Source organism: Typopeltis vanoorti, chromosome 7, assembly GCF_054136105.1.
Source record: "Typopeltis vanoorti isolate ZY-2024b chromosome 7, IOZ_Tvanoo_1.0, whole genome shotgun sequence".
Taxonomy (NCBI): domain Eukaryota; kingdom Metazoa; phylum Arthropoda; class Arachnida; order Uropygi; family Thelyphonidae; genus Typopeltis; species Typopeltis vanoorti.
In genome coordinates this window covers 3659282-3672818 of record NC_143555.1, presented here as the reverse complement: position 1 = coordinate 3672818, position 13537 = coordinate 3659282, and positions in this window count along the sequence as shown.

Sequence of the window (13537 nt, the reverse complement as noted above, 5' to 3'; positions counted from 1 at the left end):
TGCAGGAATATAAACCCGAATAACACTTGAACCTTATGGGGATATCGCCATTATGACGAAACCGATACACATACCAACCACGGAATTCATCACCGGAGCAATCAGAATGACTTGAATATATTCACTCAGTTTATCTTTCCTTCTCGTTCATTCTCTCCCCTTAATTTTCTTTTTTATTCAATTTGTTTGAAATTTTTCCATATATATTTATCTGCCAACCCATCATAATACTGACATGTTCAATCCAGCCAAGTTAGATATCTTAATTAACCTACCGTCAATATATAACAACTATCTAATTTTCTCTTAATAAACTACCTTTTCTTCTTCTTCTCACTCTCATAACAAAAACGTTCAGTATATTTTTGTTAAGCCTTTTAGTAGAATCTGGTTCAGCTAAATGCAATAAATCCTGATATCGATCTTAAGTATGTCGTCACCTAACTTACAGACTTGAGTTAAATATCCTGTCGGTTTTGCTTTTACAGAAATCGATCAGATTGATTTTATCATGATATTTATTGAAGATCAGTTGGTTTGTGTTAACTGTTGAATAAATGATGTATATATAATAAAGATAATAATACTTTGGAAGTTATCAGTACGATATTATGATATTTCACCATACATTATAGTGGTGATAGTGACTGTATTCTAAATATCAAAAACATATGACAATAATAAGTTTTTATTATTGTCAACCACACTATTTCAGGAATGATATCAAAGTTTTCTGCATATGCAGCAAGTTTTTTGTTGGCTGATAACTGATAGTGCAGCTATGCGTCTGCAGTTGCTGACGGAATTTCTTTTCCCTTGTTTGTTTATGGATGTGGTTACTAAGGTCTTTAATGTGTTAGCTATATATCCATTTTCAAAAATTTTATTTATTAATTTTAGTATGATCGGACCCAGGCTAACCGGGTGTTGCTTAATATCTTTGAGCCGCATACTATCGATTCCTAACCCTTTGCTTGGACCTACGTTTTGTGAAAAAGGGGGCGGGCGAGTCTTTTACTGCTACCCAGGATGGAGCCCACAAAGTACTGATCGAAGTTTGCTAACTGTTGCAAAAAGTTTGGCATCTTTCACGAAGCTTTATTTTATGGCTTCAAAGGCAGTGGCTTCAGGAGTACAATCCAGCATTTCGTTAATCAAACACCATGTTTCTTTCCTATCATTTTGTGCATAGGCTAATTTATCCCTATAGTAGTTTGTTTTATCTGTGTTGCAAGGTTGTTTCTTATTCTTTTGTATTCAGCTTCTCATCAGTACCAAACGACCTGACTTTAGAATTATGTCTAAAGTCAGGTCAAATGTCTAATTTAATAAATTTAAATGAGAAGGCTCGCCTGTATTCCGTTAATATGCTGTTCGTCTTGCTTTGCCTAAGCTAAAATGGCCAGCGTTGTTCAGTTGTTTCCTGCTGTTGATGGAGGAGTTTCTTTGTTCTCCCTGCAGTGGAGGCATTTCCATTCTTTATGTTTCGCATTGGACTCACCCCGCCAGTTGGATTCGGAAAGGACAGAACATGTAAAGTGTAGGTTTCGAGGACATTTTCTACACGTTATGTAATTTCCTTCGGAAAATAGATCCTTTAGGCATTTATTGCACTTGATGACTCACCTCCTTAAGCTGCTGCTACCACTAGCTGTTGACAATTACCACTAACTTTGTTCTTCTCCTTTCATCGTTCACGTCCACACCTGAATTTTGAAATAATAATAATAATAATAATAATAATAATAATAATAATAATAATAATAATAATAATAATGGTGATCTCCCATTGATCCTTATTTCTTTTATCGAGACATTTGCACAATATTCTTACTGTGTATGATCGTGGCATTGTCAAAGCTTCCCGTCAATAAGAAAATAAAATAAACAAAATCCATGGGTGGCGCAAAGATATCATTGTGTGACCAAATTTCCAATAAGTCTTGACTATTCTCGACAATCATCGACAAACGGGGGCTTTCATTAAGCTAGTATGGAAGAAGCTTTCATTTCAGTTCACGCTTTTGTTAAGTTTCATCTTTTGCCAACACATTACACATCCTGCTGTTTTTTCTCGCTGTTCTAGGCAAGCAGTGAGGCTCAACAGCAGGAAAACATATACTTGCAGCATATTTTAAGCGAACTGGAGTGGAGGCAGAATGCGTATCCATCGAACCAATTTCATCTTTTCTACTGCAAAATAGCAATATATATTATTTTAACGGCCGTTTAACTGAGAAATGAAATCGTTTATTTCACAGATATTCCGCAGAGAATCTTCATGTTCTCAGAGGAGTAACATATTCCTGTCAGATAGTTGAATTTCTTCCCGTGTTTACTATCGAGTAGATAGAGAAGCGTGGAGAGTACACCGCGTGGGTCCGCTCTCTCAACCGACACGCTGTAAGTTTGAATCACAATGTGGGGAATAAGTGCGAATGTTTGCCTTTCTTTCTTCTTCTTTCTTTCCAAGTGCCAGAGGAATTTCACGGCCAGTAAAAAGCTCACTATTATCATGAAATGTAAGTATTTACACCTTCTGTCGAAAAAGAAACCAAACTTTTCGAAAATAGAAGACACTAGTGGAGCCACCTTTTTTGTTGTCGAAAGCGGCATCTTTCTTTAGTGTTGAGTCAACTGTTTATGACAATTGTTTCATTAGAAGCCGAGTTATAGTGCCAAGAGTGACAGTGTGTTTTGACGAACGGTCGATCGTCACGATATTCATGCCGTACGCGATGAATTCTCGCTATCAATCGCTTCAAAACTTCGAGATAAAACTCACCATTTACCGTTTGTCCAGGGGGAACGAATTCTTTGTGGATAATGCTCTTGGAATCGTAGAAACAAATCGGCATTGTCTTTACTTTTGACTTCTCCAAGCGTCTTTTTTTTTCGGATGCCCCCCCCCCCCTTATAGTAGTCTCTACTCAGCACTCTGTTTCCGGCACATACTCAAAACACCACGTTTCATCACCAGAAAGATCGTTTCAAGGAAGTTTGAGTCCTTACGAGCGGTTTTAATGAGGTCATTGCAGTGTTCAATTCGATACATTTTTTGGTTTTCGGTCAATTCGGTCAACAAATCGCGAATTCAATTTACGAATGTTCAAATTCTCGATCAAAATGTTGCGCACAATTGACTTTGGAATCCCCAATTCATCTTCAATCAATCTCACGTAATTTCGAGTTTTCTTTGATGAAATCACGCACTTTTTGGATGTTAACTTCGCTCACTCCAGTTTTGGTCAGAAAAAATACGACGAAAGTCAGGGCCGTCCAGTTTTTGGACAGCCCCAGCTTTTCGTCGTCCTCAAGCGTATCACGACCACTTTGAAGTCGCTTAAACCACTGTTAAACCTGAGTATGGCATAAGTTTTCATCACCGTATGCTTTTTGAAGTATTTGACGCGTTTCGGTAAAACGTTTACCAAGTTTAACACAAAAGTCAATCGCAACTCTCTGTTTGCAACTCATTTTCCGACCGTTCATCAAAACACACTGCCACTCTTGGCTTCTAATGAAACAAATGCCATAAACAATTCACACAACATTAATTAAGGTTGCCGCTTTCGACAACAAAAAGATACAAGTGGCGTCACTAGTTTCTTCTGCCGAAAAGATCGGTTTCTTTTTTGGACAGAGGGTGTAGAAGGATGCTCAAGATCCCATAGACAGAAAAGGTGATGAATGAAAAGGTACTGAGAAGGATAAATAAAAATCAAGAATTAATCAGTATTGTGAAAGGAAGAAAAACTTAGGACATCTAATGAGGGACCATAAATATAACATTCTGCGTGTAATACCAGAAGGTAAAATCAATGGAAAGAGAAAATTATGAAGAAGAAAAATATCATGGCTAGAGACAACATAAAAAAACTGGACTAAACTGAACACAGAACTCTTAATCAGAGCCACTAAAGACAGAAGAAAATTTGCAAAGATGGTCGTTGATTTCCGTTAGGAAATCGCACTTAAAGATCATCATGAATAGACAGTAGAGAAGTGGCGCCATCTCGTAGGTGCTAACCGTAACACTATACCTATTGTTAACTTGTCGGTGAGAAAATGCTTGCAACCGTTACATGTTTCGTTCCAAGAGTAGAATTTCTTATTACATCCAAGATAATAATGTAATAATATAATACTTTTTTTATTTGTAATTTTTTTTATTATCCCATGGTATTATTACATCAGATCATAGAGGTCAAGTTCGTGTATTTTATGCAACACCTTTTCTGGGTTGTTATAGAGCTCACATTTGGAAATGTTCACACAGTTTAGCAAATGCATTGGTGATGCTTCCCCGATGTTACAGATTTTGCAGGTGGGGAAGACTTTTATGCCATTGCTAAACTTGATTGGTCTTGTGTGGCCGGTCTTGAGGTGAGAGATCATGGTAGTGACACTGCGATTAAACTTGGAATTGATGGTAGCTCCTGGATTTCCTGCTGAGTACCAGTGGTGAGTCATGTCCTGAGGAACTGTTCTTTTTATGTTTTCTTTTTGGGTGTTTTAAAAAGATCGAAATCTGTGGTATCACTTGATGTTGCGGCCATTTTTGCTACTTCATCTGCAGTAGTTTCGCTTCCCTTTAATCCCACATGGGATGGGATCCATTGGAAGATTATTTCGGAATCCTTATGTAGTTTGTTTATGTTTTTTGCTATGCCTCTAAATATTTCTTGATGGCTAGCGTAGCAGTTCTTAATAGCTTGAAGGGCTGCTAAGGAATCTGTGAAAAATATAAACTCCTTCGGGTTTTGTTTGTCCAAACATTGCAGTGCTGTGTTAATGGCTATTAATTCTGCATGGTATGAGTTGCATCCAATACTGTTAGTTGTTTTTAGTTCTATATTATGAGAGCCATAGAACTGTGTAGATCTTTATTGAGTCAGGTCCATATTCCATTATTTTTGAAAGGGCTAATGATCTCAAGATTTCAGGGTTTTCTAGGCTTTTTTTCTCATGTTTCCCTATTTCAGAGTTAATAACTATATTTTGCCTGTCTGGATTTGAAGGAAATGCTGGGTAGTCGGCTATTTTATTTGGACAATCCAAGGGAATTTTATTTTCTATGATTTCATGCATTGTTGATTTTTTCTTTGTTCTGTTTGTTGGTTTCCAGTTTTTAAAAAGTTCACTTGTTCTATGATGCGCAAGGTTGGCTCTTTTTTCTACAAATATAATGTTATAATGATGTAATATAATATTAATTGTAATTAAACCGTTTTCATGGAGGGAATTTACAAAAAAAATTAAGATAATGAATATGTTCAGCAGGAAAAAAAGGAAAAAAAATATTTCAACGAATTTTCAATTGCAGTGCCATAAAAGAGAACAAGGGGGAACTCACTTAGTGTTAACTTTTGGAAATGGATGAAAGATGTTCCACATCTCTAGTGGTCACCATATTTCAGTTCAGCACTATGCTGTTGAAGATTTTCTTACTTTGGGTAAGAATGTAACGCAGATAACTGCAGTAACTGGAATTATTGTCCGTAGCTGTCAGACAATGCGATGCATTTTTCGGAGGGAGAAGAATTCTCTTTTTGTTTGCTCGCCGAAGATACACAGACTAATGCACACCCTCTGAAAATAATAATCTCATCGCATCTTCTTTATACCCTCTTTTACCGTGCGATGTCGAGGGTTTATTAATCATCGGACACTAACCGTTCACAGGATAAGGTGGTCAGCCATACGCCCCGGTGTATTCTATGTCTGTAGTATTGAGTTCTCAAGGCCGGTTTGCCTGCTTTGCGGGATGAAAAACCCCAGGATAAACTGGGGAAAAAGCCCTGCAGTCCACTCTCGAGACCGGCTAACTTGGCTATGGCTCATGAAGATCCTTCAGCTTCCATCCGTCACCGACTGAAATCGAATCACACATGAGCATTGTGGTGATTGAAGATCCCTTCGCGGGTAAATGAAGCTTCATCCGTGAACAAAACACAAGTTGGAAAATCCGGCTCTACGACTCTTTTCTGCAGAAACCACTACCCGAATTCCACACGTCGAGGATAATCTTCGGCCATCAGTAACTGGACCCGTTGCAGATGAAATGAAATCAGAGTGCAAAACGCGCAATACACTGGATCGAGATACTCGTATAGCAGAGGCAACGGCACGTGTGCTTGTCTGTGGATTATTGTCCATCGCATGCAATATCTCCTCTTTCATGGCGGATTTCGTGTCGATCGTGGTCGTCCACTATCATGCCTGCGATCCCTGAATGATCCATAGTCACACAAATTCTGATGCAAATGCGCAAACATTTGGTGATGCCATACACGTCTGTTTGGGTACCTTTCTCGACACATTCGTACAGCGGCTCATCCATTACCGTCAGCTAAACCGTAAACGAGGTACATGCCTATATCGTTCAGCTCAGCTCAGCGTTAGTAAAATGACGCATGTTCTTCGTACGACGTCGAAAGCTTGAATGAGGAAGCCCCAATTGCTCACCTGGAGCCCTGGGGAACAGCGCCACCTATCACTTTCAGGTAACGTTTCCGGTCATGCTTTCCTATGTGAATATGATTGATTTTGATGTTCTCAACCTCCCCTTAAGTTTGTACGTGGAATTTTGAACCGCCCTATGTATATGCCCTTGGAACCACAAGATACACCATTTACTTTAAAAATCACTTTCTTTGTCAGAATATTTGCACAGATTTTTGCTTTACATGACATAGCATTACTACATATACGTCATTTTCAGCAATATGTTCCAGTTATGACCTGTGCTTCTCAAAATTTGAGTTCATCCACCTTTTTGATTACTGATGAAACCGATAATTTTCAATTTAGAGTATATGAAGGATGAAAGTGGAAACATCTTCTTGTCAATGATTAGAAACGTCCTCTATTAAGCAATTTTGCAACCTTTCTACATTTCCCTTGTAACCAATCAATACCAGTAAGAAATACTGTCGTATCTAGCTATGTATGTTGTTTAAATAGAAGAAAGCTAAACAAAAAAATATTATAAATGCATTTATTTAATGTATTCGATATGCAAAGAATTCCCTACATATTCTGTATGTACTTGGTCTACTGCTGTTTGATTTGTATATTAATGATATTTAATAATGTTCGACGAGTAATATCCAGTTCCTGCAAAACGAGTTGCATGCATTTAGCAGCTCAATACTCCCAAATAGTCAATTTATGCAATTCGAGAAAAATTATGAAAGCAATACGTCATATGGAAAGTGTGGGTTGATATTTTTTAGGAGTGACTCCCACTCAAGAAAGGCTGCGAACCCATATTACACGAGTACCGCAAGTGGACTAAGGATTTTCCTATTTTTATTAATTGTATACTTTTTTTTTTGTATTTTTACGTAATCCGGAAACACTGCTCTAGAAACTAAACACGGCCCTTTTCGAAGGGACTTTAGAACTTCAATAAGCAGGGCGGTTGTCTTTCGCTCGGCGATGAAATTCACCTCACACTTACAAACAATCACAGGCATCCATGCCCACGGCGAGATTCAAAACAATAGCCTTTTGGTTTAAGAAATCTCTAACTGTCAGACCAACAAGTTCCAAAGATGCAAGGAGAAAGTAGTTATATCACTCTAGCCTCCGTAGCTCATTTCGATTTCCGTCCATGACGTGAGGAACCTTTATCTGGTTCTCTTTCGATTAAAGGTGAGTTAGCCGGTCTCGTACGGATGTATAGGGTTTTTTCCTTTTCTCCCGGAAAAACGAGTTTTTCGTTCCTAAGTACAGGCAAACCGGCCCAGTGAATGAACACACACTGCTACAGTCAAAAAATACATACTTAATCCCGCATTAGGAGGGCTCAAGATCTCAGGGGCAGTACAGGATCGGGGGAAATCCCACACGAATAAATAAAGTTATAACCCTCTTTGCAAGGCTTTTATACGTCCACGTCTGAAACGCTACGCAAATGTAGTAGTCTTAGTTTCCTGGGGAGACGAGGAAGTGGTAGAGAGGATTCAGAAGTGAGTGACCAAGATGATGTCAGGCCTACAGGATTCATATCACAATACACTGAAAGTTGGTGAATTACAAAAACTGGCTGATAGACGTTAGAAAGAGTTGTGATAGAAACATTTTACTAAAGTGGTTTATAGAATGGATGCACGAGAAATGTTTCAATTTATAACAGGAGGGAAAAACAAGGAAGGGTCACCTATGGAAGGAGAATAAAAGTAAAAATCCAGGATGCAGGGATAATTTTTTTTTTTTTTTTTTTGCTTGGAGTATGTGAACAAAAGGAAGGGATTGCCAAAAGTTGCTGTGAGTACATTCTCAATGAATGGGTTGAAGGGGTGTTGACGGGCACTGTGTGAATAATGGTTGACACAGACTTCTCACGATGTCCATTAACACCATGGAGATGTTTGGTTAATTAAACGCCTTTTCTTTTCTATGGGAGTAAACAATCCGGTTAATAATAATTTAATTTCAGTGAAAAAAGGTGACCGTAATTCTAAAAGCCATCAAAGGTTGGTCGATTTGGTAGCGTCTCTGCTACTAATGGCTCACGCAAAAAATTAAGCAAGTTTGAGCGGCACCACTATTTTATGCAGGGCCACCTTTGACGAAAATATTGGATCTCATAAAATTCTTAACGATATAAAACTTATATTATTAAGGGGAAAAAAGGAAAAGAAAAGTAAAAGGGAAAATTTTGATACTAATGTTTAAAAGTATGTGTTAAGTATGCGAAAAGGTGTTTTCGAAATAAAATCTCTTTAGCTGTTTTAACCAGAATTATGAACTTGGGGTCGTGACATTTTTGTTTGCTTTTTTCTGTTCTCGGTTAGTATTCATTTCTAATTAGAACTATTCTTTGCCAGTGATTACAACCTTCAGGCTTCTGTAATTTTAATTGTCGTGAATTTGTTTTGTAATCTCACCAGTTAAGATCAAAGTTTAACATCACAGATACGAATAGTCGGAGTTTTACTTCGAAATACCAACACCTTGAAAAAGTCACTTTCTCACACCCCCCGCCCCACAATATCTTGAGAACGGTATTTCCCATTTGAAATCAGCTGATTACGAGAAGCTTGTCATTAATTTTATCTTTAGGTCTTTCAATTTGTCTTCATGAGAGATTTCACCTTCTAGCTAAAGATAGAATAAATAAAAAGTCATACGGTTGGTCAAAGCTCGATATTACTAAATGGCGTGCCGTTCACCCAGGACGAGGTCATTATTTATTGGGAGTTCAGTTTAAAGATATGAGAGATCCACGGAATAGTACTATCTTACTCTCAATAACATATTAAAGATATGAGAGATCCACGGAATAGTACTATCTTACTCTCAATAACATATTAAAAATAATTGGGCCGCCATTTCTAGTTATGTTTTCTAAAGATTATCGTCAACCATCTTATGAAAAGAGACGTCATGTCGGAAGTCTAAAAAATGCAATAAGAACAACACTTTTTGATGACCAAAAACGAAAGTCTAAAAAATAAGAAGTCGGTATTGAAGAACGAATTTCCTCATTATCCTTATGTGGATGAAAGTTGATCAGATTCGCAAGAACTAGAAAGTCTAATAAAAACATAAGAAATTAGACCTCATTATAATTCCAGTGCCAGAATTGCTTAAACCCAGAAAGTCATTTTAATTAGCAAACAAACATTAAAAAACAAGAAAGAAAGAAAGACAAAGAAAGAATAGTAGACTTCATCTTTCTTTCTTTCTTTTTTTTTTTTGGCATTATTAATCAAACAACAGGAATGAAGAAGAAATAGATAATGAATGAAAATACGCTGCGAGAAAATAAATTAGTTGAAAAAGATATTGGTTGAAAGCATTCCCCAAAGGGTTGTCGCTGTCATTCAAGCCAAGGTGGTCCCACTCGATATTATAAATGTAATTAAAACGCATTTTTTTTAACCACAACTAGGTGTTCAAATACTTTTGTCATCATAGCATATGGCAAACAATCGTTATAATTGACGCTAACTCTGGAATGTTCAATTCCAAATTTACTAATCAGACTGCTACCCATCAATTACAAGTAAGCGGTTAATATGATAGCGAGCTATATTATCTCTTTCATGCAAATTATGAGGAATTCCATGCTTTATTTTGGTAAGTGACGATAGCTGTTCAAAATTAGGTTGAACAAAGAAAATAAAACATTAGTGCAGCGCTCTTCAACCTTGGTGATTCCGCTCACTAGAAGGCGATTTAAGTTTTCAGGTGGGATGGATTAAAAACCTCCAAAATAGACAAACTCATATTTGTGAGAGAATGTATGTGAAAAGAAAAAGTCACCATCATGAATACGTAAAAAGTTAAAAAATATTTGTGAGATAGCGTAAATAACATAGTACAAGAATGACCCAAAAACGACTGAAATCTGGAAATTACTGAAAGAGGAGACTTCTCTTGTTCCTTACGAAAATCGAAGCAGATATTGAACATTTAGTTTCTCAGCGTGAAGCTCAAGGATCTCATTAAATGAAAGGTGATTTCAATTAATTTTATTGTTTTATGAAGGGTACGTACCTTTTTCATTTAAATATTAGTGGGCGGGAAGGAAATTTTACCCTTACGAAAGTTACAAAATTGGGCGCTAAGTATTAAAAGGCTGAGGAGCACTGCTTTAACGCGCCCACACCTTTGAATTAGAAGCGCAATATTTTCATGTGTGCTTTCGTTATGGGTGCTGAATCATTTGCAATCCTCTGGGAAAAAAAGTCTTTACCTTGTTGCACAAATTGGCCTATTTTTATTCTAGGTGTTTATCAGAACTTTTCAGTCCACCCCCGCGACTCTATACGAATACATAATTCTGGCATTTATTAATATTTACTCTGTGCTTTTAAGAAATAAACCAACGATATTTCTATTAAATAGTTTTCAATAAGTAGCAACATTTATTTCATATATCGAAATATGTCGCCATCTGCCATTTTAATGAGGCCAGAATTCGTGCCAGAATATCACAGCAATTTTTTATTAGAAAATTCTCATTCCTCTCTCTCTATCTATCTCTATCTCTCTATCTCTCTCTTTATACTACCATGATGATAATAACCAACGATTTTATATAAAGCATGGTAACTCATTTGACTTGTATGCTCTGTCACTTCAAACCATCAATAAAAATACTTTGAGACTGAGTTATTTTTTTATCTCAAGAGATGCCGATTGGTTAAGGAAAGGAAGGTTGAAATAAATTTTACAAGAAAAAATCATCATGTATCATGTACGATGAAAATAGCATGAAAAACCTGCTTATTGTACAAATCGCGCCACCATTCAGAGCGTTGTGCATGCGCTCAGTCCAGATTCCATGTTCCAGTCCCGTGCTGGGCTCCACATGCGATGTCTTCGGTTACTCTTCGGTGATATTATTGATGTTTCAACACAAAAAATGTTGTATTGAAAACGTATCCAAATATGAAGGTAGAAAGCTGTGCATGTCAATGATCAAAATCGCAGTCTATTGAGCTGTTTGTAATCAAGATAGTCTTACTAAAATCTTTTCAGTACCGGTAAAAATCAAATGTAAATATGCGTTCTTGAATGGGGGGGGGGGGAAGAAAATTATAAAGATGCATAAAAGCATCTTTATTTTAAGTAATTTAAGTAATATTGCACAATATTTAAATTAAAACGACATGAGAGAGAAAGAGAGAGAGAAATTTTTAACCTTAACTAGTGAGGTCATGACATAATGAGTCATTTACATGAAGTGCAGTTCAGGAATCTGATTGATTCCTGAATTATATGACTTTTCATGGAATTGGTCACTCACCACAAACAAATAAAATACAAGTTGCTCTGCACATGGATATCTGAACCTTCGGATGAAGAATAACTTACAGGATGTCGAGTGCAACTTATTTTAGACCGTTTTTCTCTGATTAGAGGTTTAGTACTTCTTTGACTAGGGAATGTAGTTCGCTCTCTGAACCTGCCCATCCCCACGAAGAAATCGTTTTTAAAACTTGAAACTCGGTAAAATCGATCATATGGTACAGAAGAAATGCATAAAAATAAATTCCAAAGTGTTGGAACACTGCTTTTATATGAAAACAACCCTAGCAACAACGACACGCTGAAAAGAACATTTTGAAATGATATGAATAAAGAGTTTCTGTAGTCAGTTTGTGAAATGAAATTAAACCAGAATTGCTTTTATTTATCATTATCGTCATTTACTGATACGTACTAGTACTCAAGAGATTTGCAGGATACTATTACAGTACTATCTGAACAGTTTCCATCATTATTAACTCCCTGCTGCACTCATCTGGAATTCGACCCTCTGAAAAGGCCTTCTGAACTATGCAGTGCAAATACCGGAAAACGTAGACAATTATTTTTGTACTGAGTAAAGAAAATGGACCTCTTTCTTCAGTAAGAAGAAATCACAAGTCTTAGAAGAAGGAATTGCTTTGATCATATTTGATGAACTAGTTAATGAATGCCAGTTTTGACGTCATAAAATGTTACATAATCTATTAGCTGCCGGAATCATCATTGAGCTGCTCGAGATTTCAGGAGATCTTTTCAAGTGTTCCAAATTACCATTCCAGTTAACTAAAAGGATAGTCACTCTCCAGTCAGTTGATCGTGGGTTTGAATCCTACTACGGTATGCTTATAAAAAATCTTTATATGATAGACGCTATTCGGTGTCGGCTGTGCGCGATCATCTGCAAACTGGAGGTCTGAAGCGGTTTGAAAAAATATCACCTTTGGTCTGTAAAGCAGAACTAGTTTATGTAACCTCAGTCCGCCCTAACACGGTTAACAACTCTCTGTGTGGAATTCACAACAAATGGAAAGAAAATTAATTATAAGAATGCATTTATTCCAAGAAATCAGATATTTAAAAAATCAGAAGAGTTTTCTGCTGTTTAATCAGTTGCGCAGAACATACTGTGCAATCGCTTACATGAAGCTTTCTAAAAAATTAAATTTATAAACAGTCACTACTTCGTTCGTTTTTTATACTTATAAAGAAATCCATAGTGACATCTCCAGTGATCTTTGCAGAAAGCAACGAGTCTGAATCTCGTCTACTAGGCATGAAATACTGGTAAGGTCTTCAACCAGTATTTCATTTTGAGTTAGCAAGTCGAATACGAAAAATCTTTAAAAACAGATCAACGTACAAAATATGCAGATTGGATCATGTCGATAGGATTAACTGTCCTGTCAAAGCAAAATTCTCGTTTTTTTTGTCGCTTGGTCATGACATTATGGTATTATGCCTTTATTACGTGCAAACGTATTAAAATAAAGAAGAAACAGCTTCTTCTAATTATTTTCTACTGCGCTGGGAAAACAAATTTACTTGCAAGCTTTAGGAAATGATCAAGAGTTTACGAAGAGATAAACTTTCAGCATGATTTGAAGACATACAGTTCTCGCATTCTTTTTATTTCTTGAATTTAAGCGATTTCACCAAGGGTTTCCTGAACTTACAGACAAGAGATGTTGAGGCATTTTGAGTTCACCTTTATAAATGTAATTCACTTATTTCAAAGTTTATTCCAGCCGTAGCTGCTTCCAGGAGT